The following is a 27104-nucleotide window of genomic DNA, read 5'->3' as shown; positions in this document are numbered from 1 at the left end:
GAAGCTTTCTGATCTTGTTGAAGCAACTTTTGAAGCTTTCAGAACTGAATTCCTTGTGGTTCCCAATACATCAGTATGAATTTATTACTAGCTGACCATGATTGGCACTGGTGACTGTTTGCTGCATGTTGGAAGTTGCTTTGCAGTGGAGCACGTAGTCGTCTCAAAGATTTTAACCATAGTCATGCAGTCAGCAACAGTCTCCTTTTGAATTATTATTACACAAGTTTTAATTCTCACTGTATAATAGTATTAATACTATATACAGTACATAATCATCATGCGTAGCATTTTTTGCTACAACCTGCTGATACCATTCTCACTGAAGCCAATCAAAAGAGCTACCACTGACTTCAGGAGGGACAGTTTTTGGCCCTGAATCCTTTACAGGGACTATAATCTTTACAAAACACAAATGGTAATGGAAGTTGTAGTTTTCAAAGGAGCCCAAAGGAGTCTATTGGCTTTCAGTGGGATCTATCTATGTATCTATAAGTTATTTACTTATTCCCATAATACAAGAACTAGGGGTCACCAAATGAAATTAATAGGCAGCAGGTTTAAAACAAATAAAAGGAAGTTCTTCTTCACGCAGCGCACAGTCAACTTGTGGAACTCCTTACCTGAGGAGGTTGTGAAGGCTGGGACTATAACAATGTTTAAAAGGGGACTGGATAAATTCATGGTGGCTAAGTCCATAAATGGCTATTAGCCAGGATGGGTAAGAATGGTGTCCCTAGCCTCTGTTCGTCAGAGGATGGAGATGGATGGCAGGAGAGAGATCACTTGATCATTGCCTGTTAGGTTCACTCCCTCAGGGGCACCTGGCATTGGCCACTGTCGGTAGACAGATACTGGGCTAGATGGACCTTTGGTCTGACCCGGTACGGCCGTTCTTATGTTCTTATCTAAGGTACTTGTATTGCCCCCTATGTTTGTGATGGTACCCTACACAGGTGATGAAAGAGTTAAGTGGAAACTGAGATAAATTAGGGTGCCTGGCTGCATCTGGAGGGTGGGTGAGGCACAACTAAGGAGGAAGTCTAGGGATGAGCTGGGTGGGAGCAGGAAGGGCTGCAGGGAGAGGGGAAGAACTCTGCAGTCCCTCTCTGGTTGCTAGAGAGTGGAGGAAAGGCCTCGAGGGAGGCAGATGTGCAGTCAGCTCAGGGATGGCTGTGGGAAAGGGCCTGGAGGAAGGCCAAGATAGGAAGGAGTCCAGGGAGGCAGCGAGGAGGCTCAGGGAGCAGAGCTTAGCTGTTCACCGCAGGGCCCCTGGACTGGAACCCAGAGGACAGCTTGGGTTCCCCGAGCAGCCACCGGAAAAGGTGATGGAGAAACACCCTGACACAAGGAGGAGAAAGACTATTGCATTTCGAACCAGGCCTCCAGGGAGAAAGCCCTGGGAGGTGTCACTCCACACAAGAGCAGGAGAATAATCCTGCAGACCATGGGACGGGGTGTAGGGTCTGTGGAGCAGTGAGCCAGGTAGGGGTGAAGAGGTATGTTTGCGTTTAGTTTATTAGATTCTTTGTTTCCTCCGGAAGTGGTTGGTCGAAATGTAACCTGCCTGGAGGATGCAAGGATATGTTCAGATGCACAGGTTACCTTATGAACCTACCAAAGCAGACAGCCATCGCTTGCAGTAGCAGACAAAACCCACTGCTAACTCCAGAGTTCAGAGCCAAGGAACAAGTTTATTTCAGCGCAGGCACAGAATGGCAAACCCCAGTGATCAGTCAAGGGTGACCGGCCAATGACCTGGCTGAGTATATACAGGCAAGGCTGTCTGCAGACAAAGGCAGAGGCTAAAGTCTCAGTTCACTCTTCTGTACCCAAGATGACAACCTGCTTTTAGCAACAACCCTCCTCTGATTCGTCACATGATAACAGTTAATAAGGTTTTACGACCAAATATAAGATTCTGCATTACATGCTAGATTATATAACTTATTTAATTACTTATTAACAAGTAATTAACAGCTGTTACCCCCAGCTGAGACAGGGATACTAAAGCCCAGCTCTAATGGGAGTTAGGTGCCTAAATAACTTTGAGGATCTGGGCCCCAATGACTTACCCAAAGTCACACAGGAAGTCTGTGGCAGACTGGGGAATTGAACCTGGATCTCTCAAATCTCTATAGGAGATGGGCATTTTATGCTCCTTACCAGCCTAAAAGCAGTGGGAGAGAAGTTAGGCGCTGCAGCCAGTAGGAACACAGCCATTTGGTGATGTGATTTGAAAACAGGTGGGGGAGTATGAGTGATGGGGTGTGCTTGCCTCTTCAAGGCCCCCTGCTGGAGACCCCCTGATCCTAGCACACCCTGTCCCAGGAAAGGAATAGCGAAGGTGAGTCCTCCATGCCTGCCTAGAGAGGCTGCATAGAAGCAGCCAATCAGAGCCCAGCAGGCTGAGATAAAAGGCACTGCAGGCCCTGAGCAGGTCAGTTCCTGGCTGGGGCCTGAAGGGCAAGGAAGGGAAGGGTGCTTTGCTCTGGCTGCAGGGAGCTCGATGGGCTGCATTTGCTAGCTCTGGGAGCTAAAGGACCTGAGAGCTCTAGACCTAAGGGAATGAACGGAGGTGAAGCAGCCCAGGGACTGTAACAGCTGCCAAGTAAAGGAAGCAGCAGGTGGCTGCTGTCTGTAGGGTTGCTGGGTTGGGATCTGCAGTAGTGGGAGGGCCTAGGTCTCCCCACCAACTAGTGCTGGAGTGGCCCAAGCCCTGGAAAGGGGACTTGGCTAGTTTAAAAGCCCAAGAAATGGGTCTAGATTTAAAGGGTCCCAGAGACAGGGCTGAAGGCCCTGGGTAAGGTAGACAAACAGTTTTGTCAGGACTCCTTTGTAAACCACAAAGAGGGGATAAGTTTCCTTTCGAAGCCCTAGCAAAGGGCTGGGAGCCCAAGAGGGGCTGGAGAGAGAAGATCTCCTCAGGAAGAAAGGGCTGAGTCCAGCTTGAGCCAGGGATCGGAAGACTTTTGTTTGGTTTTTTTTCTGGACTTGAATGCCCTGCAAGGATTTCATCCATATTGACTGTGAGATTTGGCTGGAGGGCTGAGCCAGTGAAGACCCGCTTAAGGGCGTTGACAAACCTACATGGGTTGTGGGGAGAAAAAAAGATTGCAGCACCACACCCAGCTGACAGGAGGCACTCATGAGAGGTGAGTGACCTTCGTTACAAGGGGAGATAAAGTGCAGCTGATTGAATGAAATCATTAACTGTCCTCAGTAAATAATCAGCCTTTCTGCAGGGTTTAAAACTACTTAGCTGTTTAGACTCATAACACTGGGAAACTGAAGCCTGGAACACAGGAGAGGAAATAAACACTAGTTTGTTGCAATGTTCTGAGCTCACATTTACATGGATCCGTATTTCCAGTTAAGTCTTCCTGAACGTCCCCAAAGACAACAGAGTAGCCAACTGGAGCGAGAGAATCAGCAGCAAGCCAGAGCTGGGGAAGGACGTGTTGCTGCCTTCACCCAAGGGGAAAACCTTGTTGGTTCACCCGGCTCTGCACTGCTGTCCAGATGGAATTTTCAGAAGAACCCTGTACTGGTCTTACTCTGCTCCAGTTGAAGGTTTCTAATTTGAGGTAGAAGTTAAGCTCCAGGGATTGCACTGTTGAATCCTGGGTGTTGGGCAAGAGGAGCTGCAGCAGCCAGAAGGAGTGAAGTTTAAGTTCAAAGAGGAAAAATCAAAATTTTAGAATAACAACAAAAATCAGTCCCTAGCTGACATTGATACCTTTTTATTTTCACTCCCATTGGAAGACAAGGGGAGTTAGGGAGTTGCCTACCACTGGCCTAGACACAGCTAGGTGAGGGGGGTGGTAGATGAGATGTGCTCAGTAGCTGTTTCCGGAGATGTACAGAAAGTTTCTACTAAGGGGAATCAGTCCTCTTTTTAGGGGGGGAGGGATAGCTCAGTGGTTTGAGCATTGGCCTGCTAAACCCAGGGTTGTGAGTTCAATCCTTGAGGAGGCCAGTTAGGGATCTGGGGCAAAAATTGGTCCTGCTAGTAAAGGCAGGGGGCTGGACTCAATGACCTTTCAAGGTCCCTTCCAGTTCTAGGTGATTGGTATATCTCCAATTATTACCTTTGCCGTTTGTGTCTTTGATACTTACCCCTGAAATGTATGTTTCCCTTGTGGAGAGCAGCTTTTGGAACTAGGGCTGGCCTGGGTAGCCATCACCGAGATCACTCATTCAAATGCTGTGCACATCAGAAGAGGACAAAAGGTCTCCATTACTGCGTAGACTGGGCATGCTGGAGCCGAACTGCAGCCAGTCTGCCTGACTTCTGTGTCTCATTAGTGCTGGGCTGTGCGGCAAGCTGAGATTCTGTGGCAGCATGAAATGGAGGGAGAAGCCTTTAAACACAGAAGTGTCTATTATCGAATCAGAGCCTTTGACCTGAACTATCTTCAATGTTGATGATTTAGCTGAAAGGAAACCTGGATGTGACCCAATCATAGTTTAATGGGACAAGTCACGTGTATAAAGTTGCTTGTATGGAATTACTTATGGGATTGGGGCTTTAGGGGGACCAGCATCTGCAAAACCTTGATGGGGAATTTTTTCTGCTTGTTTGGAGTTGAATTCCCATTGAGCTGCACATCTGTACCACAGAGAACGTGCTTAGTACATTTCACTTAAGCAAAACCATGACACCCTAGCAAGTCACCACATTGCATCTCACCCCAAATTAAATAGCACTGGCTGTGTGCTTGGGCAGGGCAGTACAATCTACCCTGTCTTTCAGACTCATGCTTCAAGGTTTGCAATAAATGTGCAGGGCAGGGACCTTTGCCCTGTGAAATATTAGCAAATTGCTGGCTATAAATGAATGGCAGCTGTAATCAATTTGCAGTGTATTTCCTGAAACCTGACAGCTCTTGTAGGATGATAATGGTCAGATGCACTCAGAAAACACAGCTATGGTGTCTCTTGCCTTTGCCAAGTGATCCATCTGACATTCTTTATTCATTTACAATCCAATGGCCAAACATTCCGGCTCCTCCAGATGTGTAACTTGTACCTCATTTCATGCAGCAAGCCTCAGGTGTAGCTTCCTGGGGAACCAACCAGCTAAACAGAAATGTGGTAACAGACATCCAGTTCAGTCTATTTCTTCCCAGCCAGGTGGGCCCAGCTCTGCATCATTGTTAGAAGAGCAGATGAGAGGAGGACTTTTGACTGTCTCAACCCTCCTTGTGGCTCATCAACAGGGCAGGATCCAGGACCTCCAACACTAAACTAGAGTTTCCCCCACTTGAGCTAAAGGAGGATCTCCATTAGTTGGTAGCAGTAGCAGGCTCTTATCCTCTGTTTTATCTGGCTGTTAGAGATATAATAAGCCAGTGTGTTCTCTCTTGTGCCCCACCAGCTCCACTGTCTCCCAAACTCCTTGTTCCTCCTCTCTCTGGGGGAAGCGAACACTGAGCATGGTGCTAGCACAGAACACCTGCCGATGGCACTAGCCTAGAACTGGCCTCGCACAACCTGCTTGTCCTCTCCTTCAGACCTTGCCCTCCCATGCACAGTTAGCTCTAATTCCAGCTAAGAATGTCTATAAAGTGGAGTCCATCTAACACAATCATCAGTGCTGCATGTGCAGGGGTGGGAGATTGCGGGGTGTGTGTGTGCATGTTGGGGTGTTGTGCCCCCCCAACTGAATCTTTCCACTCCCCTGCTGAGCTTGGCCCTTCACTGCAGCTCTAGGGCCTGCAGCCCTGCCCACTAGTCCTGCATGACAGAGCCAGTGTGGAGAGCATGTGTGGGGGGAGGGCCTGGAAGAGAGGGATTTTTTGGACGGGGAAGCTGGGGTCGGGGGAGCAGCAGAGGCACAGCCGGAAGGTTTCCTCCTCCTGTCCTCAGCTTCTGGCTTGCAGGGAGGGGGGTGTATAGAGGACTCGCCCACCCCTTGCACTGAGCTATCTCCTCCATCCCATTTGCTGGCAACGGGGTGGGGGTGTGCTGTTTTGTGTGGGGGGAGGAGTCTTGGGGGCAATGACCTGTCCCCTCCTTCCTCTGCTGTCTGTGCCAGGAGCCACCCTCCCTCCCTTTCATTGCAGGCTGCGCATGGTGGCCTCCCCAGCCAGCCACCCCTCACCAGGGTGGAGCACAAAGCTGCCGGCAGAAACATCCTCAGCAGGGGCAGCTCCAGGCCCCAGCACGCCAAGCGCGTGCTTGGGGCGGCATGCCGCAGGGGGCGCTCTGCCGGTCGCTGGGAGGGCGGCAGGCAGGCTGCCTTTGGAGGCTTGCCTGAGGAGGGTCCGCTGGTCCCGCGGCTCCGGTGGACCTCCCCCAGGTGTGCCTGCAGAGGGTCTGCTGGTCCCACGGCTGCACCGAAGCCGTGGGACCAGTGGACCCTCCGCAGGCATGCCAGCAACCGGCAGAGCGCCCCCTGTAGCATGCCACCGTGCTTGGGGCGGTGAAATGTCTAGAGCCGCCCCTGATCCTCAGCCTGTCCCCGGCAGCCGGGTTCGCTCAGCTGTTTCGCCGAGTGGGGGCTCTCCTGCCCCATTTCCTCCCCACACACGATGTGGCTGCTCCACCCCTTCAGAGACACCCTTAACCCTGTGTATGCCCACCCCACCTCCCCATGAGCCATCTGTCATCAGCGCCCTCCATCTGGGACCAAACTGGTCTCGGTGTCGCTCCCCTCACCGAGGGTTGTCAGGCAGCCGGTTTTCGAAAAGGGATCCTGGCGGCTCTGGTCAGCACCGCAGAATGGGCCGTTAGAAGTGACCACAAGACCCAGCTCCTGGCCAATGAGAGCTGGGCTGGGGGATGGTGCCTGCAGGCTCCTGGGGCACAGCGCGGTGCCAGGGCAGGCTGGCAGCTGCCTTAGCCCTGCTGGCTGGGAGCCGCCCGAGGTAAACCTGAGCCCCAGTCCCCTGCCCCAGCCCTGAGCTCCCCCCAAACCCAGAGCCCCCCCCCTGCACCCAAAACCCCTCATCCCCAGCCACACCCAGAGCCTGCCCCCCCAGTCAGAGCCCTGCCCCAGCCTTGAGCTCCCTCCCACACCCTGAACCCCTCATCCCCATCCCAGAGCCCTCACCCCCCGGCCTCAATCCGCAGCCCCCTCCAGCACTCCGAATTCCTCAGCTCCAGCCTGGAGCCCCCTCCTGCACCCCAAAGCTCCCAGCCCCACCCCAGAGCCCTCACCTCCCCCTGCATCCCAACTCCCACCCCGAGTGAGGGAGAACGAGCCACTGAGGGAGGGGGAATGTAGTGAACGAGGGGGTGGGGACTTGGGGAAGGGGCGGGGCTGTTTCCTTTCTCTCCCCCCGCTCTCCCCAGCGGGAGGGGGCACGCTCCCACCTGCTGCGGGGGAGCCGGGCCCTGCCGGCCGAGCCCATGCTGTGTCAGGCCCAGCACTGAGCAGAATGTGCTGTGCCTGCCACCAGTGATGGGCAACACCAAGGGACCTCAGTCACCCCCCACCAGCACGTCCAGGGGGCAGAGGCAGGGGGACCTTGCTTATGGTAAGGGTGTGGGGACATGGAGCTTTGGCGTGCTTTGCGGGGTGAGGTCAGGGTTTGTGCCCTTATCTCTGCAAGAGAAGGGGTGCTGGGCATCAATGGGGCGCACGGCCTTTGTGGAGGAGGGGTGGCACCTGCCCTCAGGCTGCAGCACTGAAGAGCCAGGGTCGGGAGGGGAGTGGAAAGATGCACCCTGGGAGTACTGGCCCCCCGCTGTCTCCAGCCCTTGAGCGTGGCCCCGTCTGCTTTCCCTGCACAGGCTCTGTCAGGCAGGGCAAGTGGACAGGGCTGTGTGAAGGGCCAGGGTTGGGAGGGGAGTGGAAAGATGCACCCTGGGAGTACTGGTCCCCTGGCCCCCACCCTTCAAATACACAAGTGAAATACACCTATGTGCACATGTGACTGTAAACCAGGAATTTCCAAGCACAAAATGCCATTTTCTTGCTTACTAGAGGAGTTGAAGCTCTTACAGAAGCAGAGTCTATAGGAATCTCTACTGATGTTCTGCCAGCGCATATGTTAAGTCAGCAGATTGTTCTTAAGGGATATAAAGGTCCTGAGGGGAAGGATGCCTCAGGCATTCATTTTTAAGCCCTATGGCTTTGGAGACGTGGCTTTTGGGAAATATTGGTAACTAAGGGATATTGCATTTGGGGCTAATCCGTGGGCATACAGGCCTGGTTGACTTCAGTGAAGGTTTCACCCCTGTTGGGACTGCAGAAAAGGCTCCTCAGCTTTCCTAGTCCGGCCTGCTCTGCCTGCTGGAAAGTATTCCAATCTGAGGCCAAGATTTTCAAGCCAAAGTGATGCTCCTAAATCTGTAACTAGGCACCTACATGCCGGAGACTTGGTTTTCGGAAGTGCGGCTGAGCACTCTCAGCTCCCAGGGACTTCGGAGGGGATGGGGGGAAGAGCGCCTCAGCGGTTCTGACAACCAAGCCACTTGAAGTTAGGAGCCCAAATACGAATGCTAGGCAGCCCCATTTGAGAACGTTGGCTGAAGTTCCTGGGGTGACGGAAACGTAGAAGTAAGCAGAGCGGTGAGGAGGCCAGAACTACTCAGTCAGCCGTTAGTGAAGCCTTGAAACGTTCTGGCCTGCTGCTGTGAAACTTGCTGCTCTTGTCACCTGCTACCCGGAGCCTTTGGACTCCCTCTTGAAAAGCTGTTCAGGTGAATGCAGTCTGGACTACGCCGCACTGAGCACATCCAGCGGGGAAGTGCCTGAGGCGCTATATCCCAGCAGCACGGCTAATATTTCCCTGCCAAAGCTGAGCGGAAGGTAAAAATAAATTCGGCCTCACCCATGCAGAGCGGGGCTCTATAAAGAGGGCTCATCAATCATTTTCACGCTGGAAACGAGACCTATTCTGTTGCAAAGCCTGACAGCCGTACTTTATGCGGCAGGAGTGGCACAAACACATCATTTACCATTGGCTTAACGAAAACCTGGTTGGAAAAGAGAGGGTGACAGTGTAATTGATTAGGGAGATGAGAAAATATTTTTCTATGTCATGCCTAGTGCTATCAATTTAAACAATGAACTCCAAGCAGAGAATCCAGCAGCTGGAGGCACTTCAGGGTACATTTACCCACCCAAAGACTCAGCCGGGTGTAGAAGACAATAGAAGCCGTTCGTCAAGGGAATGCTGCATTTTGGTGGTGGTTGGGGGAGGGGGGGAGTTATCAATTGCATTTGTCTGACAAGAGATTAAAAGATCCAATGTCAGTAAAATAGGCACCAGGGAAGTTAGCTGAGAAGTACAAAGGGAGGGACTTCAGGCTTTTTCCTCCTCTGGCACAGGAAATAAGTGTGGCAGGGCATTTGGGGTAGGGCAGATGGGGACTGCAAACCCTCTGGCTGGCATCTACTTAACAGTGATGTTAGATAGAGGGTGGCCCACTGTCCAATAATATTGAGGTTCCAGGGTATAATGGTGGTGCTGGGGTGATCCTGAAGGAGTTCTCGCTAAGTGAGTACAGAGACCGAGACAGCCGTGGGGGGAAGAGCGAGACTAGCAGGCATGTGGGAGTGGGGGAAGGTACAAAACCCAAGGAGAAGAGAGAGACAAACACCAGACAAGAAGAGAGTAAGAAAACCTGCACAATCACACTTTGTATCCGCCCCCCTGCTACCTCTAGGTGAAAATGTGGAGGGAAGATCCCTGCACTCCCCAGAATCAAATGCATGGGGGGAAAGCCCGGTAAATCTCACTAAGGCAGATTCACACACAGACCGGGAGCACTGTCTGGTCTAGCTGGGTAGCTAGATCTGTACAGCTGTGCTCTGTCTCTGCCCTCCAGGGGCTCTCAGACTCAAAGGGCATCAACGTCCTGACATTCTGAGCTCTTCCTTAGACCTTGCCACCTCCTCCTTCTGTTGTCCTAGGCCTCTCCTGGTTAATTCTCTGCCATTCTTTGGCACTTGCTGCTTTTCAGATGTTGTTCAGGCCTAGTAGCCTACGTACATTGGTTCTTCAATTTGACCCTGATTCAGCAAGATATATGACTTTAAGCACAGGAATGGTGCCATTGGCTTCAATGCATGTGCTTCAAGTTATGCATGTACCTAACTACCCCACTGGCTCAGGGCCTGTGTAGCTAAATCTAATCATACACATGTGTCTAATATACATGAGATAGGTATTGGATGGTTTATTTTGCCACACCCTATTTTCTGGTGTAATCCCAAATCCCTGAGCTGGCTAGCTGTCTGTGGGATTCTGCAGTGGCCTATTGGCCACCCCAGATTATCCAAAGTTCTGTATCAGGAAGAAGTCTCACCCCTATTCCTCTAACTAAAGCTTTGGTAGAATTTAGGCTGACCCATTTCCATTGTGGTCCTGAGCAAATGTAAGAGAGCATGAGAGAGGAAAGCTTAATGCACATCAAAGCGAAAAGTGAGCGGGAGAGGTGTGAAGAAGCCAGCTGGTCAAGAAGCACTGGAGAATATGTGGAGGGCCAGGGGAGCTTCAGAGAGAGAGCAGAGCTTTATAAAACTATTATTTATTACAGTGGTTAGAGATGAACTTTCTGACTCTGCCACTGACTTGCTGTCTGACCTTAGCCAAGTTAGTTAACACCTCTGTGCCCGAGCATACCAGGGCAATGATGCTCCACCCCCTTTTTCCAAACACTTTCTGATCCCCTGAGGACACGCTCTGGAAGTGCAAAGGTAGGATCAGAGCTATCTGGGGGCCTCTCTAGTCTATTTGAGCTCCCTAGTCTAATCTTTAATATCTTCCAAAACGGGTGAGAGATGCTTTTAATGAAGCCTTCATTTTCTGGGATCAGAAGCCAGGCACAGGATGCTGAAAAGTACGGCAGCTGGCCATTTTCAAAGCAAATGTCCCAGCTGTTCTGAGACTCTATTTGATCAGCAATAAGCTTTTTCTTTACAAACGATCTGTCATCTTTTTATTTTCTTCTTACAAAGAACAGATTTTTGGGAAAGATGTCCTGGCTGATTAAGAGCAGGGTGAGTTGAAAGCTCTGGGGTATAGATGCAGTGCTTGACCAGGGAATGCATCTCTATTTCCCCACCCCCCTCCTGCTTTGCAGTTTTTTGAATGCTTGTGGGGTACAATATTTTGATCAATTATGATGATGATGACAGAAGAGTGGAATTATGAGCATAATTATAATTACCATTTTTATGCAGAGTTAATTAATCATAAAAATACTGCTTTGTATAATTTTTCTGTTTAATGAAATTCATTATAGAGGCCCCTGAAGCCCTAAATATATCATTAAACAAATTAAACCTCTGGCTGGGGTTAGGGCTATTAAACAAGCGCAGCCTGGATTAGTGACCAGAAAGGACTGAGTGAGACATTAGCCAAATTAAGGGAGGTGCCACAGCTGCCTTTTCTTTGTGGAGGAGAGTGCACAGGTGAGTGGGTTTTGGCAGGCTGATGTCTGACATCAGTGGTTGGTCTCACATTGATGCCATTGTGCATCTGGAGTGGCCCCTTAGAGGTGAAATCAGACTCCTTCTTCCACAGGTGTAGAAGGCAGGTCGGCATTGGAGCCTGGGTCTGGCAGGGCTGGGGCCATGCAGGGCAGGCCTTACAGGGTATGTGGTCCTCAGGAGCTCCCTGCATTGCATTACGCTAGTCAGGAGGACTCGGGGTGGTGTGTGGGTGGGAAGGAGAAAAGCAGGACTGGATGATCTGATGCTGCATGGAACCTTCCATCCTATGCATTGCAGGGAGCTGTCATAGGCCCTGTGGAGCCGACTCCAGCCATTGGATTGCTCCACAGAGCAGTATCCGTAGCTCCTGTCTGGTCCCCCCCAGGGCATCTGTTGATTTCCTCATCCGGCGAGTCAGGCGGGATGAAAGTTGCATGAAGGTGGTGTGTGTGTGGGGGGAGCTATTAATCCATTTTATGGAAAGCTTTGCAAAGCTGCCTGTTGAAGACTAGCATTGTTGCGTATTGAGGACCCACAAAGCATCTATTCAGATTTTCTAAACAAGTGGGTGTAGGGCCCAAGATTCACTACCTGGTCTCCTGCCCCTCAAAGAGGGGAGATTTAGGATCTACAGGATGAGGGACAGCAGGGATTGTGTCCAGAACCCATGAGACTATTGAGCTCTGCCAGTTTAAAGGAACTTGTGTCTCACACCGGGGGCACTGCAGCACTGGAGGTAAATGTTCCGCTGCCATTTCATCCCGTTCCGGGGACCCCCAGGAGCTGAGGGGCTTCCCGTGGCTATAGGCTTGACTGCAAAATCCAGGCAATGAAAGTCTTCTATCCATGGACAGGCTGGTCACATATGATGATGATGCCAGCTTGCCAACATTGCTCTACAAATGTGCCCAAAGCTTGAGCTGAAGGAAGAATAGCATGTAGATGGTTCAGTCTTGTCCTCCCCACTGAGATGGCTTTTGGTAGTGGTGGATTTGTGTGATGTGGACACTTGAGCACTGGCAACTAGGCCATTGTACAGCCATTGTGTGGGATCAGCTTTCTGTCATAGCAAATGGCCTGATTCAGATGGATAATATAGAGCAAAATGCTCGGTGGACCCAATTTCCTCTTCATTTACCCCAATATATGTCTATTGATTTCAGTGTAGTTACTCCTGATCTACACCCGTGTCACCTGTATGGGTGTGGGAATGCCAACTCTGCTATAGAATTCTATACGGTGGCTCAACGAGGATCTCATTCTCCATCAAGTTCAGACAGGTTCTGGAGGAACATCTGTAGAACTCTAATGGTTTCCTAATTACTGACTTCCATAGGTGTCGCCATAGGGAAAGAGAGATCGGAATCAAGCCTTTATTCTCTTTGCCAATCCCCTTTCATGTGGATCATTCGCATTCTTTGCGGAAAACTTCAGCAGCCCATGCGCTTGGAGATGTCTTGTTTTATTTCTTACCAGTGTCTGTGTAATGGAAAGAGAACTCTTGGAGGTATTAAATTATCAATTTCTCACAGGTACCCGGTGTGGTGATTGTTACGGTTGTTGTTATTGATGTCTGATCTGAAAGCAGAGCGCAGTGTTTGTTGTTTTTAATATAATGTGACATGTCTCAGCACGCAGGCTGAGTAATGGAATACAGAAAGAAAAAGGCCTGTTCTGAAGCGACTTGCAGTGGTTAATACCCTTCGGCTAGAAAAATACCTTTCTATCTTTTTAAAATTTCTTTTGCTTTTCTGTCCTCACCCAATGAAGGTCTAAATCAAACCTTTGGCCAAATTTTTTGTTATAACCCCAGTGAATGTAAAAATTAACATTTCTAAATCCCCCAAATTTACATAGACCAAGTCATCCCTTGGCAGAAATCATAGACACCATAAAGAATACTTAAAAATAAAAAGGGTCCCCAATACATTTTATTTAGGGAGCTGAAAAACACCTCAGAATAAATCCAACGTCCACAATTGCTAACCATGTTTAATAAGAAATACTTTGCTTTGACTGTAATGGAGAGGACCCATTATCATTTATATTAGGACAGAATGGGTGTAACTACCACTCTAGGCCTCTGGAATTGTCTGCCTTGGTGATCAGAGACTTAGAATCATAGAACTGGAAGGGACCTTGAGAGGTCATCTAGTCCAGTCCCCTGCACTCAAGGCAGGGCTAAGTATTATTTATACCATCCCTGACAGGTGTTTGTCTGACCTGCTCTTAAAAATCTCCAATGATGGAGATTCCACAACCTCCCTAGGCAATTTATTCCAGTGCTGAACCACTCTGACAGGAAGTTTTTCCTAATGTCCAACCTAAACTGCCCTTGCTTCAATTTAAGCCCATTGCTTCTTGTCCTTTCCTCAGAGGTTAAGAAGAATAATTTTTCTCCCTCCTCCTTGTAATAACCTTTTTATGTCTGTGAAAACTGTTAGCATGTCCCCTCTCAGTCATCTCTTCTCCAGACTAAACAAACCCAATTTTTTCAATTTTCCCTCATCGGTCATGATTTCTAGACCTGTAATCATTTTTGTTGCTCTTCTCTGGACTTTCTCCAATTTGTCCATCTTTCCTGAAATGTGGCGCTCAGATCTGGACACAATACTCTAGTTGAGGCCTAATCAGCATGGAGTAGAGCGGAAGAATTACTTCTTGTGTCTTGCTTATAGTACACTTGCTAATACATCCCAGAATGACACTTGCTTTTTTTTTTTTTGCAACAGTGTTACACTGCTGACTCATATTTAGCTTGAGATCCACTATGACCCCCAGATCCCATTCACATTACTCCTTCCTAGGCAGTCATTTCCCATTTTGTATGTGTGCAACTGATTGTTCCTTCCTAAGTGGAGCACTTTGCATTTGTGCTTATTGAATTTCATCCTACTTATTTCAGACCATTTTTCCAGTTTGTCCAGATCATTTTGAATTTTAATCCTATCTTCCAAAGCACTTGCAACCCCTCCCAGCTTGGTATCGTCTGCAAACTTTATAAGTGTACTCTCTATGCCATTATCTAAATCATTGATGAAGATATTGAACAGAACTGGACCCAGAACCGATCCCTGCAGGACCCCACTCATTATGCCCTTCCAGCATGACTGTGAACCACTGATAACTATTCTCTTAGAATGATTTTCCAACCAGTTATGCACCCACTGTATAATTGCTCCATCTAGGTTGTATTTCCCTAGTTTGTTTATGAGAAGGTCAGGCAAGACAGAATCAAAAGCTTTACTTAAGTAAAGATACCACATCTACCGCTTCCCCACATCCACAAGACTTGTTACCCTGTCAAAGAAAGCTATCGGGTTGGTTTTACATGATTTGTTCTTGACAAATCCATTCTGACTGTTTATCACCTTATTATCTTCCAGGTTCAAATTGATTGCTTAATTATTTGCTCTATTATCTTTCCGGGTATAGAAGTTAAGCTGACTGGTCTGTAATTCCTCGGGTTGTCCTTATTTCCCTTTTTATACATGGGCACTATATTTGCACGTTTCTACTCTTCTGGAATGTCTCCCATCTTCCATGACTTTTCAAAGATTATTGCTAATGGCACAGATATTTCCTCAGTCAGCTCCTTGAGTATTCTAGGATGCACGTCATCAGGCCCTGGTGATTTGAAGACATCTAACTTATCTAAATAATTTTTAACTTGTTCTTTCCCTATTTTAGACTCTGATCCTACCTCATTAGACTTGCTATGGACTAGAGCTGATTGTAAAATGGAAATATTTAAAAAAAAAAAGATTCATGACAAATATGCTTATTTTTTTTAGTCAAAACATTTTGAATGTTGCCATTTTTCCCCCCAACAGCTCTACGATGAGCTTAATCTCTCTCAAACAAGTTGGACTTTGTTTTATTCACCAGAGATTTTGGCACTATGGTAATTAATTTAGTAATTTCATTCTTTCTTCATTTTCTTGGGTTTTGTTTAAGGTGCTCAGAGTAGAACGCTTTGCTAGGCTGACAACAACAAAATAAAATGATCTAACAGACCCTATGCAGTGTCGTAGCCATTTTGGTCCCAGAATATTAGAGACAAGGTAATGAGGTAATATCATAAGAATGGCCATACTGGGTCAGACCAAAGGTCCATCTAGCCCAGTATCTTCCGACAATGGCCAATATTTTATTGGACCAATTTCTGTTGGTGAGAGAGACAAGCTTTTGAGTTGACACAGAGCTCTTCTTCAGGTCTGGGAAGTTGGTCCATGAAGAGATATTACCTCACCCACCTTGTCTCTCTAACCGACCCTGCCAGGCAAAACTAGAGAATCTACACATTCTAACGCAGGTCATCTAATGGACAGGGATGTGGAACCAGTAGCACTAGTGTCATTGGAGGTCTTCACAGGGTATAGTGGGACTAGAATTAGGTGTCAAGCAAATTTAGATTTGGGCCCGGGTCCTTCAAGGTATTGAGGTGCCTAACTCCAATTGATTTCAATGAGCGTTTGACACCTTAAGACTTTTGAGGCTCTTGGCTTTGGAGACTAATGGGAATAAACAATGCAAACAACCTACTTTTGTTGACCTAGTAGTGGACTATAATCCTCTTCCTCAATATTACTGCTCTGGCATATGAAGCAAAGATGTCCATTATTATCCTTACTACGAATGTTTACTTTAAAGTTGGGAGGAGTATTGATAATTTCCCTTTCCCGTAGGCTCATTTCATCCCCAGAAAGGGGCTCAGAGAGGGGGAGATCACTGAAAGGATTGCAAATTGACTTTTATCAGGGATCTTCTGACAATTTTGGGTGGGGGGAAACGTAGTTTTGATAGATAAATCCTCTAGCGAATAACCAAGGACAAGGAATGGTTGGACAAGAGTTTGTAACAGGATGGTGTAGCCTGATTTGGGGAGGGTTAGTAGGGACAGTGGGAATTATCACTTTATTTTTTTTTTTTAATTAATTTTAAATTTAATTAATTATTAATATTAATAATTATATATATAAAATAATATGGTATGGCTGTATATAGTGATCAGAAGAAGAAGTTAAAGTTTGAATCAGGCTTCACAGAATTTAATACAACAAGGAGATTGGGGTATAACATAGAAACACTTACTTGACAGAATTAGTCAAAAAAAGACTTTTTATTTAAAATCAATGATAATATAATAAAATAAAAAAAAAAAAAAGTTTTTGAGATTACAGTTACAAAATATCATACAGTTATAAGAGATATATATGTGATATATATAGGTCTAAATGCACAATAATAGCAAATAATAATAGTTTTGACACACACTGAGAAAGAAGGAGTTTAAAAAAGAAATGGTTTAGTAGATACTTTTTTTAGATAGATACTTTAGTAGAAATAAGTTACTTTCTACTTTTTGAAAAAAAAATACTAGGACTTAGTACTTTAAGCTTAGTAGAGAAAAGAGAAGAGAGAGTGAGAGACCTGGAGGGTTGGGAGAGAGAGTGTATCGCCCTAATAGAGGAGGATGAGTCTAGGATTTTATTTTGAGAAATCCTTCCTCCTATGCCCCTCCCAATTTTTTCCCTCCCCCCCCATGGAAAGGTAGGTTTTTTTTTTTTTGACCTTTTATGTATGTATGATGGATGACTATCTCGTATCTTGTGGTGTATGTTGGGGTGTGGATTGAAATACAGAAACTCTTACCCCCCTTTTGGTGGTTGGTTAGTAGACAAAAAAAAAAAGACAAAGTCCCTATGAGTTTGTATATATATTTATTTTTGTATTTAGGTCTTAAAGGCTGCTTTCAGGCTTTCAGAAAGAATTGAGGGACCAGGATGTGGCCTAGAAGCTTCTAGGTATCTTGCATTACATTGCATTATTTATTAATCTATGCAGCCCTACACATTTTATCAAAAGACATTTTAGACATTAAAACATTTTTAACAGAGGGCTACAGGGCTAATGGATAAGGAATGTATATGGTGCAGTAAGTTGTAGTAAATCAGAGGTTCTCAAACTGGGAGTCGGGACCCCTCAGGGGGTCCTGAGGTTAATACATGGGGGGTTGTGAGCTGTCAGCCTACACCCCCAAACCTCTTTGACTCCAGCATTTATAATGGTGTTAAATATATAGATAAGTGTTTTGAATTTATAAGGGAGGTCGCACTCAGGCTTGCTGTGTGAAAGGGGTCACCAGGACAAGAGTTTGAGAACCACTGTAGTAAATTAAAGCATGTTAAACACTTTGCATTCATTGGTGGGAAAAGAAGAAACAATCTGAACTATGAAGTAAGCTCTCAACCTCCAGGGTCGTTATCACTATGAACATTTGACCAGGGAAATCCAAAGTGAAGCCAGTCACTGCCAATATGCTGTACAGTACACAGCTGCAGGACATTACATAGTCAAATAGCTTAGTCAGATTCGCAAAAGGATCAGATGACATGAATGCTAGGAATAATATTATTAGCTTGTAAAGGTAAGCATTAAGTCTCATGCTTCAGGGAAGAAGCTGCTCTTTATCTGGGTCAGGAAGAAAGCGCCTTCATAGATGTGATATTTAACAAGTTGCCAGGTATAAGAAAGGTTTTGCTTTCTTTGACCGGGGTGCCCATCCCTTGCCTACTTTGAGTAGCACCTTCCTCCAGGAATGGTCCCATTGACTTCAATGAATTACTCATGGGATCCTGTATTATTCAGTGTGATTAAGTGTAAAGGGTCAAATTCTGCCCCCCCAATCATACTGATAGAAGTTCCACAAATTACCTAACTGAAATCAGTGGAGCTAGCTGTCCAGTGAGGGACTACTCAGTGAGTAATTATGTAAATAAAAGTGCAAGGGGAATTCTCTAGTAAGACCGAGGCTCCTAGCACCTCATTGCTGCTATGATAAGGGAAGTGGATAGAGGAAAGGGCCTATACCATGGTCACTATAACATTACTTGTAGTATAGTATTCATCCACTAGATGTCTCTGTGTGCTGAGTGCCAGACAGGATCTGGAACCTGGTAAACAAGGGAGTCCAAGCTGGGACTCAAACTGTGTGCATGTTTGTGTGTAGTAGGCTGTTTTCTTTAATAACACCTTCTGTTTAAGAGAGTCCATGATTCCATAGATCATGACAGCTAGGATGCCATGTGCTTCACCAATCCCTGGATGTCATTTCAGCACTTGTGTCAGTTAGCAGCTGACATAAATTAGAGCAGCCCTTAGGCTCCACACAACAGCCCCAGAAATGGGAGAGTTAATAGGTGAGTTTTACACCACCTCTTTGAGACCATTTCTCGATCCCTCCTAGGTGCAGTTTGGCTGGAGCCTAGCATATGGCCATACATCTATAGCAAGTTTGAAGCTTTAAAAAATAAGCCATTTTTGAGTTAATTACCAAAACAAAAATCTGAAAAATGTTTTGATAGAAATTCTCATTCTTAGGTAACTCTCAGAGTTGCCAGGGTCAGACAGAGCTTTCATAAAAATCTATTGTTGCACTGAAGACAAACACAAACAACTTCGATGTACAAGGTATTTTTCTGAAAAATGATTAGCACCTGCGAAGAGGCACTTATTATGGCAGTGTCTTCTCAGGCATAACTAGCATCTAGCACAACACTGTAATATTTATGTTATTGGCTAGTTGGAAACTTTGAAATCATGAAAGATTTACATGAATGATGCAGGGCTGAAAATGTTTTATGACATGTTCATTCACACTAAATCAGACTTTGCCGCTTTAGTCTTCTTTCTAGACAGTTATGCAAATCCAAAAAGACAGGGATGGCTTTAAAATGACTTTCAGCATCAGAAGATTAGCAGAGAATGACAGACTCCTAAGAAATACGGCGCTGCTTCTGTGACTGAAAACTTCCAGCCCTTGAGGGGAAGTACAGGCAGAAGTGAGACTAGGAAGAAACAGATTAAAGCTCTTCATTTGATCTTCTTTATTAAAGCCTTTGTATTCTTTGGTATGATTGTGGCTCTTTATTTTATGAGGTGGACGATATGAAATTATACTTAAAACTCATAAGGAATCTATTGTAGTGTTAGTTTGAATCTACTATATGTCCACTTCCCCACCCTTAGTCTTATGAGCAGTCGAACTAAAAATTAACCAGGAAACTCTGCGCGTAAGTAATGCCCAGCTGATCCTGCAAAGCCTTGTTGCTATGATTATCCCTGCCCAGGTTAATAGACTCCTTCACTTCAATGGGCCATGTGGGTAAGCATAGACTGGGTTAGGCTCAAATGTGTGCCATATATGGGCCATCGTGCACCTCTAGTGCTGCCTTCTGTACCCAGTATGTCTCCTTTGAAGTGCTGGCCTTGAATTAGAACACGGCTTGGGGAAGAATGGCTCTGAACATTGATACTCAGGGGCTGCTCTCTCATTGAGCGCTACAGGGATTAACGCTGCCCTTTGTGCCTGTGCTATTTCTGATGGTATTTCCTTTCGCGTTCGGCTCGCGGCGGCGGCTGCAATTCCTACGGTATGAACAGTCGGATGAATAATCAGATGCTGTACCTTGCATGTGTAATAGTAAAGACTGAAATCAGCAGGTGCCAACCCCCCCATCATAGACCTTTGACTCCATGACCCAGGTCACGTACCAAGGGTCACCTACACCTTTTCTTTGGCATTGCCTAACTTTTGAGTACCTGACTGTGCAACCTTTTTGTCCTTTAAGGGCTGGATCCAAAGCCCACAGCGGTCGCCCCATGGAGATGTCCTTCAGTCTCAAGCTGTGCAGCGTGCACAGGTCAGATTCACAGAGCTTTGGCTGCACACTTACAACCCTGTCAACCCCCGAGTTCAAAAGTCACGAGTCAGGCCCTCAACATCACGATATTTAAAACTAACAATCATGTCTCTATCATTTCCTTTTGGTCTTTGAGCCTTCAGGGTGCACTTAGGTCACATTTCCAAGGGTTTCTCAGCAGCCCTGAGGACTAGGATGGTACTTTTCCAAAAGGAAAGCTGGGATGGTCCCACCATGAAATGATTCCAGGAGCTGGGGCTTCAAGGAAAGCACCAAATGTCATGAGATGCACAATCAAATCATGAGAGTTGGCAACACTGCTTTGACAAGGGGGCTGTAAGCATTGGCATGTACCTGGCACAGTTCATGAACTCTCCTGACACCTGTTCTTTCTGCAGCCAGCGGGAGACCCTGGTGCACGTCTATGTAGGGTGCATCAGGTTGCAGCCTCTATTCAGACTCCTCCAGAGCCTCCTGTTGAGGTTCTGGCTTCACTTGTTGCACCTCCAAATTCACACACACCCCATCCAGGGCACCACAAAGTCATGATACCCCTTTGCCAACCTCCTCCTGGCACTGGCCAAGGTGGTCATCCATCATACCAGGAGGAGGAAGCTGCATGTGGGGATGCTCTATTTCCAGTACGCATCCAGACAGTGTTCCTCTGGGCAGTGTCCTCTGACTCCTTAGTGCCCATTGCTCCTCAAAGGTCTCTATCTGGGGTTCCCTGATCAGTGTTGCCCTCTGGATTCCTAATTGTTAACCTTTAATCTTCACTCCCATTCTTGTTTTTCCATCTGTCGTCCCTGGTACTTATGGCCTGGGCCCAGTGGCTCCTCCCACTTGGTGGAGTGGGCGGGCCTCTAGGTTTGAGTGGGTCTAGACCCACCTGTCCCAGTGTCCGCAAATAGTACTGCATCTACAATAATGGAAGGGATCCTGCTTGGGGACAGTGTTATGAGCACTGCACCTTTGCTGGTGCTCCTGCTTTAGTAGTTTGTGCTTTTCACAGATCGTCAGTCGAGTGCTGACCTGGGTGCAGCTGAGTAGTCAAACTTCTCAGGAATGCACTGGGTGGCCATGCGTAATGTGAGCAAGCGTATGCCTATTAGTTATAGTGCTGCAGTGTCGAGGATCCCCAGTTATGGACTGTTGTGCTAGGTGCTGTACAAACAAAAGGCAATCCCTGCTCCAAAGAGCTGCTGCTGGAGAGGCCGTTTGTGCATCCTCTTCCTCCTCTCCACTCTGCTTTCTCTTTTGAGCCTGCTGCTTTGGCTGTTTGCTGCCGATAAATTCTAATCCCTGATTCCTACCCTGCTGCGCTAAATCTCTTCGTAGATGTATTGCCATTCTCATTTGCTAACTGGAGAGCTGCATGAGTAAAGCAATTCACCTCTGGACGTATGAACGAGCGGTTAGACGAGCTACAGCAGGAATGGGTAGGTTTATGCGTGTGGCGGTGTGTACCGTACAGACACCGTGCACCCGGTTAGCATGGGTACATAGAGCGGTGCAGTGAGTGGGGCCCGGCTTAGGCAGGTAGAGTGGAGTGCTTTTGCATCCCTGAACCCCCAGGGGACATATTCTACACGGCACTCTGCACACCCAAGCAGTGGCTCCCACGGCTATTTTTAGCAATGTAGCGTCCTGCTGCCAACCCTCTGCTGGATTCTTTCCCCCGCTACCTCCCCCTGCTGGAGCCTTTCACTGCGGTGTGTTGCTGCACGTGTAGTACCTGTCGGCTACACACTGCTGTAAGTGTAGCCATCACCTATGGGAATGCCTGTTGCAGCAGCATTAGGGAACAAACAGAGAGGCTGAGGGGGTCATAGCAGCAGCTAGCAGCACGAGGGACTTTCTCCCTCCCTGTCTCCTTGCCTAGAAAGCTGCCACCTTGGATCTTGTTCTTTCTTGCTTCTGCTCAGAGTTCCTTGGGCACAAAACAGTCCTCTTGTCACTGCTCCGATGGCATGTATCCATTGACTTCAGCAGAATGCAGCCCGCAGAACAATTTGACCAACAATATGTTATTGAATAAGATTGCGGCGCTGGCAGATTGTAGTCAAACATACACAGTTGTTTCTCAACTCTGGTGCACTGAACAAAAGCCCAGTACATCTTGCTAATCCATCTTGTCCACTAGTGATCAGAACCAGGTGAATCATGGGTTTTTCGGTGGCTGGCAATTCTAAATATACGTGTGTGTGTATATAGATGTGTGTGTTTCGGGCTGAAGTGAAAATGAATATTTTTATAATTTTCAGAGACTTGAGAAAAAAATGTTTCAGGTTGAATGAAACCCGGTTTTGATTTTGAGCATTTTTAAACATTTAAAAAAAAAATTAAAGGGAATTTTGAACCAAAAAATATTTCAAATGAAAAATTGAAACAGTTGATTTTAAAAATGTCAAAGCAGAACCCTTTTTTTTTTAAAGTTGTGTAGCTTTTCTTTGACTGCACCAATTCAGCAAAGCATGTCCGTGTTGCCGAATTTGCATTTTGAACCAAAAAAAGTTTTGTGCAGAAAAAATTCACCGAACTCTAGTGCCAGCTGGTTTCAGGCTTAACTCAGTTCTCTGCACTGCGTTGTGTAAAGCAGTTTGTAACATTAGCTTCCCTACACATCTACATACCTACCCTCAGAAGTGAACTTGGAGTTTCAGAGCTCATGTAGTTACATCTGAGGTCAGAAAAGCCCCCCCGTCCCCCAAGAGAACAAGCAATGATTATTTACCCAGTGACCAGAGATGCCATGTATGGAGATCTACAGCTCATTTCCAGCTAGAATTCTCCTTCCCCATCTCAAACTTTGACTGAAATATGCATTAACACGCACAAGCAATGAACAAGGAATGGCACAATGTGAATTACATATAATATTCCATGCTTTCCATTGGTGTGCACCTGTGATGGGAGGGGAGTCTTGAGTTTGTACTGAAATTCAGCTTGTACAATTTCCTATGTGCTACTGTCTATATATATATATAATTGCCCTTGACTCTTGGGAACTCATCAAAAGTTATTGTTTGAGAATAATCTCTTGGATGATTCCATTATACAATCTGGAGCCTATTCATGGTAAAGAAGCAAACCTCGCAGGTGAAGTTTATCAGCAAAGATTATTAAACAAATCTTTATAAACAAAGATTTATTTGTTGCCGTTAGAGCCACCTCCATAGTCTGCACTAAAAATGTGTTAAGAGAAGTAAAGCCTCACCTTAGGGTATAGAATACCGATCAGCACAGTCTTCAAGCTGTTATTTCGTAAACGGTGACTCCTTCTGGTGTATTGTTGGGTTCCTACGTTGATGTATAAAAATGTGCTTTCAGCAGATGTTACCTGTAATGGGTCATAGTATAAACATGTCTTATCCTGCTCTATTTGGGAATTTTAACTTCTACTATGTCCTTTGAACTTGCTTATTTTTTTAACAATTATTTGCATTTCTGTTAACACAAATGAACTCTAAAAGTTTAAGGAAGTTGTTATGGGGAAAACCTGGGTGAATTTGGGGTATGTGGGTGAAGTTTAATAAGAATATAAGAATGGCCATACTGGGTTAGACCAAAGGTCCATCTAGCCCAGTATCCTGTCTCCCGACGGTAGCTAATGCCAGGTGCCACAGAAGGAATGAACAGAACAGGTTATCATCAAGTGATCCATTCCTTCTCGCCCATTCCCAGCTTCTGGCAAACAAAAGCTAGGGACACCATCCCTGCCTAATAGCCATTGATGGACCTATCCTCCATTAACTTATCTAGTTCTTTTTGGAACCCTGTTGTAGTCTTGGCCTTCACAACATCTTCTGGCAAGGAGTTCCACAGGTTGACTGTGCGTTGTGTGGAAAAAATACTTCCTTTTGTTCGTTTTAAACCTGCTGCCTATTAATTTCATTTGGTGGCCCCTAGTTCTTGTGTTATGAGAGAGTAAATAACACTTCCTTATTTACTTTCTCCACACCAGTCATGTTTTTATAGACCTCGATCATATCCCCCCTTTCTCGTCTCTTTTCCAAACTGAAAAGTCCCAGTCTTATTAATCTCTCCTCATACGGCAGCCGTTCCATACCTCTAGTCATTTTTGTTCCCCTTTTCTGTACCTTTTCCAATTCCAATATATCTTTTTTGAGATGGGGCGACCATGTCTGCCCACAATATTCAAGAGGTATAGAGCGGCAATATATTTTCTGTCTTATTAGTGGGCTTTCTCCCCGCCCTGCCCCACTCTCTCAGTTCTTGTCTGTCCTCAGTTTGTGTTCTCTCACACCCAGCCCACCTTCCCAAGGAAGCTCCTGGGTGGGTTCACACACACCTTTTGTCTTAGGTGGAGGTGTTTACAGTTATATTAAACTGAAAGGGTGAGTTCTCACCTACCAACCTCAATGGGGTTTTAACCCAACCCATTACAAGGTTTCACCCAGCTCATAACAGATCCTAGAGGTAGACTATTAAGCAATAGGGAGAGAGTTAAATGAGTGAACTGCTCATGTACGTAGCTGGAGGGGATAGAATATTGGAAAGGGAAGATGTGCAGAGAGGGAAATTGAAGCTGGGATTATTGTGGTGGAAGAATGAGGGGGTGTGTCAGGGGAAGGGAATTCAGCTTGTGTAGACAGAAAACCCTGTGTAATTAAGAAGCTGTGTTTCTGTCATCACTGATCACAAGCTGGGCACTACTGCAATGTAAATAATACATCATAAATCATGGAATTTATCTTAAAGACCAGGATAAATGGCATTCTAGTGACAATCAAATAGGAATCAGTTCTGTGGCCCTGATTCAGGGAGGCCCTTAATTTCTCTCTCTCTCTTTCTCCCTCCCCTCCCCCCGGGTTTGTTCCAAGAGCTTTCTTCCTACATTGACTTAAGACGCTTCCAATTGTTAAAGAAGTGTATGCAAATAGCACTCCTACAACATCAGAGAGGGGAACAGGTGAGGTCAGAATAGGGCATAGAATCATAGAATATCAGGGTTGGAAGGGACCTCAGGAGGTCATCTAGTCCAACCCCCTGCTCAAAGCAGGACCAATCCCCAACTAAATCATCCCAGCCAGGGCTTTGTCAAGCCTGACCTTAAAAACCTCTAAGGAAGGAGATTCCACCACCTCCCTAGGGAACCCATTCCAGTGCTTCACCACCATCCTAATGAAAAAGTTTTTCCTAATATCCAACCTAAACCTCCCCCACTGCAACTTGAGACCATTACTCCTTGTTCTGTCATCTGCCACCACTGAGAACAGTCTAGATCCATCCTCTTTGGAACCCCCTTTCAGGTAGTTGAAAGCAGCTATCAAATCTGCCCTCATTCTTCTCTTCTGCAGACTAAACAATCCCAGGGCACCCAGAACAGGGCTGAGAACCAGAGATTCCCCTAAATAATCTATAGGGGAGCTTCTCCCAGGGGGGCCAGTGGAGGGCTCAAGAACCCGGCTGGACTCACAACTGGCCATTTACCCCCAAGAGTGCTATGCCAAATAATATCTCCACCCTGCAGCTGGTTACTGGGAAGAAGGTATGTTCCCTTCAGGATCATGCTGCTGCTGTTGCCCTAAGAGCGATGGGTCATTCTAGCAGAACAGACATGGGTTTCCTAGCGCAACACACCGGACCAGTAAGTGTTGCCAGAGGGGTGTTATCAGAGGCTCTTCTTTTGGCTCAAGGAAGCAAGTCAACCCATCTGGAGGGGTCTGGTTATAATGTACCCTAATATAGAGCAGACTGCTCTTTGTCACACAATGCTTTGCACAACCCCCCTCCTCCCCCCAGAGTCAAGCTCTGTGATCACAGGGACTCTGTACATCGGGGCCCCTTCGCCCTTAATTCCTTGCAGAACAGGTGTCATTTCGTATGACTTCAAACGGGACCATTCATAGGCTTAAAGTCACACCCACGAGTGCCTTCCGGATCAGGGCTTCTTGGTAGCTGTAGTTGCCAAACTACTTGGCGCTATCAAGATTTAAAGCTTTCCCTTTTTGGTCTTCAAACACAGGCATTGCCCCAATTTGCACCTGTGGGTGTTTGTATTATCTACTCATTGTTAGATATGCAAATAAGCCCTGATCTAAAACCAATTAACTCCATGGCAAGAATCTCATGCACTTCCCTGGGCTTTGCATCAGCTCTATTGGGGATCGATGTGTCGTGTCTAGATGTGATATATCGATCCCCGAACGCGCTCCCCGTCGACTCCAGAACTCCACCAGGGCAAGAGGCAGGAGCGGCGGCCATCGATCCTGTGCCGCAGGGACATGAAGTAAGTCAATCTAAGATATGTCGACTTCAGCTACACTATTCTCAGAACTGAAGTTGCCTATCTTAGATCGGTTCTTCCCCACCCCCCAGTGTAGACCAGGCCTTAGAACGCAGAGTTGGCGCCGCTGCACAATTAGCAAAGAAATTTCTACGCCAAAGGAGAAGAGCTCTCCCCTCAGTGCAGTTAATCCATCTCCCTGTGAGGCAGCAGCTGTGTCGGTAGAAGACGCTCTCCCATCGGCACAGCGCTGTCTACGTGTGGGGGTTAGGTCGGTACAATTATGTCGCTCAGGGGTGTAGATTTTTCACATCCCTGAGCAACTCCGCTATAGGTCTGTAACGTAGACCTGGCCTGAGCAAATTCTCTTGCATTGTCCAAATTGGTTTCTTTACATTCATTCATTGTTGCAGTGTGTGTTTGATTTCTTTTTAAAGCAATAGCTACGCAGCGGCGGCCTTCTAATAAATGCTGACACGATGCCAAGTGTCAGACTGTCCAAATCAGCAGGGTCAGGAAAATGCATTAAAGAAATTAAATCTGATGAAAGTTCATTACAAGGGACAATTAGTGGGAGAAACAGCATCATCCTTATCCGATGACAACTACATCGTCAAAATACAGGGGAGCGCTGCCCTTGGGGTGGTCAGAGCACAGACTGTAGCTCAGGGAGTATGCAATTAATTTATTTTGGAGCTTGCATCAGTATGTTAGGTGACAGTGCATTAGAATCCCTGTAATTACAAGAGTATCGTTT

The 27104-nt window shown here is 46.6% G+C and overlaps 1 long non-coding RNA gene across 1 annotated transcript in view; it reads left to right on the top strand.

The window, feature by feature from the left end:
• Nucleotides 1-2463: 2463 nt before the first annotated feature.
• The window catches only part of LOC120405327, a 34634-nt gene continuing 9993 nt past the window's right edge, over nucleotides 2464-27104 (top strand). The window contains exon 1 of the long non-coding RNA XR_005598503.1: nucleotides 2464-3155. This is a non-coding gene — a long non-coding RNA (uncharacterized LOC120405327). The remainder of the gene's footprint in view (nucleotides 3156-27104) is intronic.

The sequence above is a fragment of the Mauremys reevesii genome, linkage group 4 (assembly GCF_016161935.1).
Source record: "Mauremys reevesii isolate NIE-2019 linkage group 4, ASM1616193v1, whole genome shotgun sequence".
Lineage (NCBI taxonomy): Eukaryota > Metazoa > Chordata > Testudines > Geoemydidae > Mauremys > Mauremys reevesii.
The sequence above is the reverse complement of the archived record's forward strand: the minus strand, read 5'-3'. Positions and strand labels throughout refer to the sequence as shown.